Here is a 7,592-nt window from a genome sequence, read left to right as displayed (position 1 = left end):
GGGACCGCCGGCCTGCCATAGGTCCCTCGGCCGAGGGTAGCTCAGTCTTTCCACCTGCTAGCCACTTGGCCACTTGGCCACTACGTGACAAAAGGTGAAAGTCTATAAATACTCCTCAACTCTCATTGAGGAGGAGATCGACAAATTAACCTAAGAATCACTATTCATCTGGTAATATCTTCCTTATCTCTCTACAATACATACTTCGCCAAGTAACAACAACTTATCCCTTTATGTTTACTGACTTGAGCGTCGGAGTGAGTTCGCTCGGTCCAAAGCCGAGCCCTCAGTTTGTTCATTGTTTCAGGAGACCGCAAGGAGGATTCAATCAAGGACGTCATTCTACAAGCACGGGTGGTAACAAATAACTGCTCTGGAATTACACCCGGAACACGTCCATTTGGGCAATTCGAATTTCCAACTCCTCACCTTGGGTAACAATGCCTTGAAGAACATTGTCCCTATTTTGGCTCTCCTCTAGCATTTGTTTGAAGAAGTTTTGTTGATCTCCCATCATTTGGAGAATCACATTTTGAATGTCAAAGTTTGGCTCATCTTCTTGTTGTGTGTGGGTGTGAAAGTGGTCATATTGTGGCATTTGGAATTGGTTGTAAAGTGGGTATTGGGAGGGTGGTTATTGTGGATATTGGATGTGGTGATTTTGGTGGGAAAAGTTGGGGTAGTAGTTAGGATTTTCATTGTATGAGTTGTAAGGTAGGTTTGTGTTGACTTGCTCCTCAAACTCCCCATACCCATAGTCATACTAAAAAGATCCACCACATACTCCATATGTCAAGTCTTGAGCCATCATAGCTAAGACAAGAAAACAACTACAACCAAGGAAACTACACAAAAATGGTAAGAACTAACGAACTGTTCCTCAAGGTTAAAGCACAAATAAAAATAGACAAACAAGTAAGAACTTAATCACAAAACACCGTCCCCGGCAACGGCGCCATTTTGGTGGGCACGTGGTCGTCACACGCCCAATCACACACATTTATAATTCTCAACAAACAACTAGTTAGTGGTTAAGTTGAGGTCGATCCACGGGATGGTGTGCTTTGGGTTCTAAGTCTATCTATCTCAATTTATGCTAGTGTCACAATTGATTTAGGTTTGTAGTTGTGTTCTAAACTAATGCAAGCAACAAAGTAAAACAAGCAATAAAGCAAGTATAGGTGTAGACAAATAATAAAGGATACTAGGATGTCATGGGGTCATAGGGAATTCATGGGAGTTGATCATACAAATATGTTCTCATTTATATAGCAAACATTTATTATTATGATGGGATCAAGTTGGTGTAGAAGCTTACAATCCCTAAAAAAGTTTGGGTCCCGGAGCCGAATCGATTAGATTGTACAACACCTACAAGTCGACTTAGTCCTTCCTATTCAATTATATACATGGTCTAATGAGGCTCGAGTTGGTGTATAAGCTTACAAGCCCCATTGAAAATATAGGTGATGGGTAGAAAATACAAAGATTTATAGGCTCGCATTTCATCAAACATAACATGTGCATAAGTTGAAATCACAACAATCAAGCAAAATAATTATGGAGACATATTAGATTAAGCATGAATCAATCCTCATGTTGGTTTCCCTTAATTTCCCATTAATCCTAGCTAAAGAACTACTCACTCATTATCATGGGAAACATGTCATTAATGGTGTCAATCATCACAACAAGTATAAACATGATAAGAAAATGAGGAAATAAACAATAAAGAGTAAAGAGTAAGGACATTATACCAAACTTAGGATGAATAAATGGAAAGGAAAGAATAATAGAAGAGAACTTGATTGATTGATGAAGAGTTGTCAATTCTCCAATAATAACCTAATAATCTTCAATTACCCAATAATAAACTTGAACTAGAATTAAGGAAAGATTAATATGGAATGGTTGAGATTTATCTATTCTAATCTACTCCTATTCTATTCTAAGAGGATTTTCTATTGTGGGAACCTCCTCCTAGAGGGCTTACCCTTTTGATTATTACAAATGGAGTATATATAGTAGTACATCATTAGGTTAGGCAAGGGTGACATGGATTAGTAAATAACAATGCTAAGTTTTAAGTAGGGAATTGCAAGTCTCGAGGGAGATGCGCATATCACGTAGCTACTCCCACCATGATCCGCTTGGATCAGTTTGAAGCACGGTTGGTTCTGCCAAGGGATACGCCCGTATTGCAGGGAAGACACTCGGATCAAAGCTCCAAGATCCGCTCGGACTGGGCATCGAATGCTCGGATCTGACCCAGGAAATCCGCCCGTCTTGCTTTAGAAACCTATTATCTAGTTATACTCTTTATTCTTGCTTCATTGGTCATTGTTCTTGCCTCCTCTTCATACTAGTCCATCTAAGATCGTCAACACGCTTCCGAGTATGCTCAAGAGATGGGAATTCCGCCTCATTATCTTCTTTCCTACAAGACATATAAAATGCATTAGGAAAGCAAAATAGAAAGTATTTGACGGATAAAATGGCCATGAAATGTTATAATAGTATGCCAAATAGGCTCAATTAGGGGACTAAATGTGCGCAATTAAGAATCACATCAGCGGTATAAACCAATGTGATCTTAGGAGTTGCATGTAGTTTATATGGCATACTAGTTGATAGAAGCATATCCATTAGGTTGTATATATGTTAGTTGCATCATGGCATGTAGTTGCATTTTAGGAAAATTTTGTGAAAACATCTATTTGGGAAGCTTGACAAGTGTATATAAGGCCCTTGTAGATACTTTTTCTTCTTGAGACTTTGCTCATTAGAATACCTCTAAAACACCCTAGGATGTGTCATGCTAGTATCCTTTGACCCATGGACTAAGGCCTAGTCAAGAGTACCTTGTGATCTGATGACTCCTTGGCTACCGTTTATTCCAAGGTGACCCTTGAAACCATTCAACCATTTTCCACTTCTATCATCATTCTTGTCAACAAAAAGGGAAAGGGCAAAAAAATCTCAATTTGAGTTCAAGCATCAAAATGAAAATCAAGAAGTTTGCACAAATTTGCATCAAAGAAAAGAGGAGTACAAAAATAAGAACTCCTATGCTCAAATAAAAGCACCCTCATTACAAATGGGGTGACTTTGAAAATGTTCAAAAATGCAAAATTGAAAATTTTGCCAAGTATCAAAATGCCAAATATCAAAGAAATGGCAAAGAAAATTGTTCTCAAAAATGTCAAATGCCACAAGAAATTGGGGGAAATAACACAATCAAAAGCAAACTCCCACTATGAAACTTAAAAGCATATTGATCCCTTTTTCCATTGATCCCACTTTTGTGCATGGTAGAGAGGGGACGACCCTTCTTCTTATCTAGGCAAGAGGGGGAATTCCGCGATTATACAGTGTTTCTAACATCATAGGGAGTCTACTCTTGACAAAAGCATTTAGCAATTAATGACAATGGTACCCTAACTTGACACAACTTGGAGGTGATTTGTTTGTATCCTCTTAGGCTTGGTAATTTGAAGAAACCATATCTATAATGGAGTGTTTACCCTTAGATTGATTCCCCCTTAGATAATTCCTGCCACTAAGATGAGGAAAGTGGCTATTCTTTTGTAGATGCAACCATTACCTTCTTTTGTGTGCTTAATGATTGGATTTATCGCCATTTTGGCAAGCCCCACCTTGCCTTGCAAGAAGGCATCTTACCTCATGGGTGTCTTGTTGTGAGTTGAAGGGGCAGAGTGAGACCCGCTAATTGTCTCATATCGGCAATATTAGTAGGCTAGTTTAAATAAAGGTCATAGTTTTAGTCACCTCTTTACTAGGGACGAGCAAAGGTTCGGTTTGGGGATGTTTGATGTGACTCATATTTGAGCACATTTAGTCCCCGAAGTAACCTCGTTCCCATGCTTTCTATCATATATTAGGGTCATTTCTTATCTTTAGTTTCCCATTTTGCATATTCTTTGAGGTTTTGTGTCCTTGGTAGGAGAGGATCGCTAACCTTGCATTTATGGAGTGAAATGGAGCTAAATGGATCACTTCAAATGACCAAGCATCGAAGAGGAGACCGACACTAGAGGCCTAAGCAAATAAATAAAGTGAAATGGACAATGATGAAAAGATCCTTGCATCCCCAACCGATCCCCGCGGATTGTTAAGGAGACAAACAAGAGAAGAACCCTGTGCCACGATCCCAGCGGCCTGAGCTCAGGACGAGCGTCCTAAAGCTAGGATATGAGCGTCTCCTAGAAAATACGAGCGGATCTTCTTACAAGACCAGCCGTGCTTCAGGAGAGAACGAGCGGATTCTGGTGGGAGTTGCAGCACGATCCGCGCAGGTCCCTCGGGATTAGCAAGATTGTTATGTTTTTCTTAGGGTCTTAATCGTCATTTAAGCCCTTAGTAACCCTAATCCTTGTACTTAATTTTAGTATAAATAACCCATTGTACTACCTTAGATATCATATCATAATCCTTCTCTTAATTTTGTCTTAATCAAAGTTGTAATAGACATTTCAATATTAATCACATCTTAATCTTTTCTTAATTTCTCAATTGTTCTTAGTTTAGTTGGGTAATTAGAAGATTATTGGGGTTTATTGGAGGATTGACAACCTTCCATCAATCACCAAGATTACTTCTATTATTCTTTGTTTTATTTATTGGATCATCTCAAGTAGCTATAATCCCTTTTACCCTTGTTTAATTATTTTTAATCACATCATTTATTGATCATGTTTTGCTTTGTTAGTATGATTGACAACCTTATTAGCATGTTAAAATTGATCATGAGTGAGTAGTCCTTTAGCTAGGGTTAATGGGGAATTAGGGGAAACAAACATGGGGATTGATCTATGCTTAATCTAATATGTTTTCATAACTAAATTGCGTGCTTGTTGTAATTTCAACCTATGCACATGTTATGTTTGATGAAATGCGAGCCTATGAATCCTTGTATTTTTTTAACCATCTCTTATCTTTTCAATGAGGCTTGTAAGACATAAACCAACTCCAGCCTTATTAGACCATGCATAGAGTTAAATAGGAAGAGACTAAGTCGACTTGTAGGTGTTGTAAAGTCTTAATCGACTCGGCTCCGGGACCTAAATCTTCCCACGGATTGTAAGATATATACTAACTCAATCCCATCACAACAATAAGTGCTTGCATCTATTTGAAAACATGTTTGTATGATCTATTTCCATGATTCCCTTATGAACCCATGAAACCCTAGTGCCTTTAATCAATCGTTTACAAACCCCTTTATTTGCTTACTTTGTTTTCATTCATCTTGTTAATTAATTTTGATTACATCTCATCTCAACCCATAATTTGTGACACCCTAAGACATACACTACTTGAAATTGAAATCATAAATTAATACCCGTCCCTTGGGATCCGACATTTACTTACCACTCCATTAAAGAGTAGTTTGTAGAGTTAGAAATATTGTTTTGGTTGGTAGCTTTTGACGACGAGTTTATAGCCGAGCCACCAGTCAAAGGAGGCAATATTGGTTGAAGACGTTATTGACTGTCTGCAACCAGTTTACAGCTCTCATTTAAAATGTGGCACCAAGACCGTCGAAAACTTATCAGCAGAGATTATTCGTATCGATGAAATCATCCAAGGAGGTCCACCGTCCACATCTACACCCAACAATCAAACAATCCACATTATCGACGTAATGGTTATAGAACCTTCACCAGAAAGAGGAACTCCGCCTCCAAGGTCATTCTCCAATTTAGGCCTGCCTTTGATGTGACTCATATTTGTGCACATTTAGTCCCCGAACTAGCCTCGTTCCTATGCTTTCTAGCGCTTATTAGGGTCGTTTCTTATCTTTAGTTCCCTACTTTGCATATTCTTTGAGGTTTTGTGTCCTTGGTAGGAGAGAATTGCTAACCTAGCACTTATGGAGCAAAGTAGAGCTAAATGGATTACATCTAATGACCAAGTATCAAAGAGGAGATCATTACTAAAGGCCTAAGTGAATAAATGAAGTAGAAATGGGCAATGATGAAGAGCCCCACGACCTCTCATCGATCCCCACGGATCCTTGGGCGGTCAAATAAGAAGAAGAAGAGCTGATCGAAGATCCGGGCGTCTCAAGCCATAATCCGGGCGGCCCAAGCCCTGGTCGGGCGTCTCACCACCAGGTCGAGCGGATCCCTATGCAACACGAGTTTGCTTCAATGACAATCCGGACGGCTCTCTCTAGGACTTGCAAAGCACTAATCATCTTCTTAGGGACTTAATCGTCATTTAAGCCCTTAGTTACCCTAATACTTGTACTTAGTATAAATACCCTATTGTGTTAGGAGATTAACAAACAAGTGTACCAAGTTAGAATTCAGCATTAATCAAGTTGTATTCTCTTAATTAAATATTAATCAAATCTTAATTCCTCTTTAATCCTTCAAGTGTTCTTAGTTCTATTTGGGTAATTTGAAGATTATTTGGGTTCATTGAAGACTTGACAACTCTTCATCATTCGTCAAGTGTTCTTCTATTATTCTTTACTTATATTTGGATCATCCTTAAAATTGGTATAATCCATTTTACTCTTGCTTAAATTATTGCATAATCATTCATCATGTTTAACTTTGCTAATATGATTGACACCTTCATTAGCATGTTTACCATAGTCATGAGTGAGTAGTTTCCTAGCTAGGGTTAATGGGGGATTAGGAGAACTATAACATGGGGGTAGATTTATACTTAATCTAATATGTTATCATAAGATTGCTTGCTTGTTGTAGTGTTAACCTATGCACATATTATGGTTGATAAAATGCTAGACTATGAAACCTTGCATTTGTACATCTCTTATCTATTCAACAAGACTTGTAAGATATAAACTAACGCGAGTCTTGTTAGATCATGCATAGAAGTAAATAGGAAGGAAGTAAGTTGACTTGTAGGTGTTGTACAGTCTTGACGACTCGGCTCCGGGACCCGAATATTCCTATAAATCGGAAGACATAAACTAACTCGATTCCACTACAACAATAATTTGCTTGCAACTATGTAAACATGTTTGTATGTTCTCCACCATGAATCCCCTTATGAACCCTTGACACCCTAGTGCCTTAATCTATTGTTTACAAACCCCTACTTTACTTGCTTGTTTTACTTTCATGTCTTTACATTTAATTGTTAAAGTAGTGTAGCTTGATACCTCTAATCTCAACCCATTTTGTGACACCCTAAGACATAGCTTTCTACAACCGATAACTTAATTCAATACCCGTCTTTTGGGATCCGACCTTTACTTACCACTCTACTAAGAGTAGTTTGTTTAGTTATAAATATTGTTTTGATTGGTTGACTTAGACGACAAAGTTTCGAACCACACCAAAAGTGGCACCGTTGCCGGGGACAGTGTTCAATTGAATTATTGTCATTTGTTGTTTTTAGTTGTGTCTTTCTTGACCTTGGGGAAGTCAAACTCCTCAAGGTAGTTTTAATTGTTTTCTAGTTATTTGCTTTTTGCATGTCTAGGAGATCACAAGGTAGATCTTTGCCTATTGATCCCGAAATTGAAAGAACCTTGACCAATCTTAGAAGAACTGCTAGAGGGGCTTCAACAAGTTTGGGTATTAGATAACTTG

Source organism: Silene latifolia, chromosome X, assembly GCF_048544455.1.
Source record: "Silene latifolia isolate original U9 population chromosome X, ASM4854445v1, whole genome shotgun sequence".
In the NCBI taxonomy this organism is placed as follows: domain Eukaryota; kingdom Viridiplantae; phylum Streptophyta; class Magnoliopsida; order Caryophyllales; family Caryophyllaceae; genus Silene; species Silene latifolia.
The sequence above is the reverse complement of the archived record's forward strand: the minus strand, read 5'-3'. Positions refer to the sequence as shown.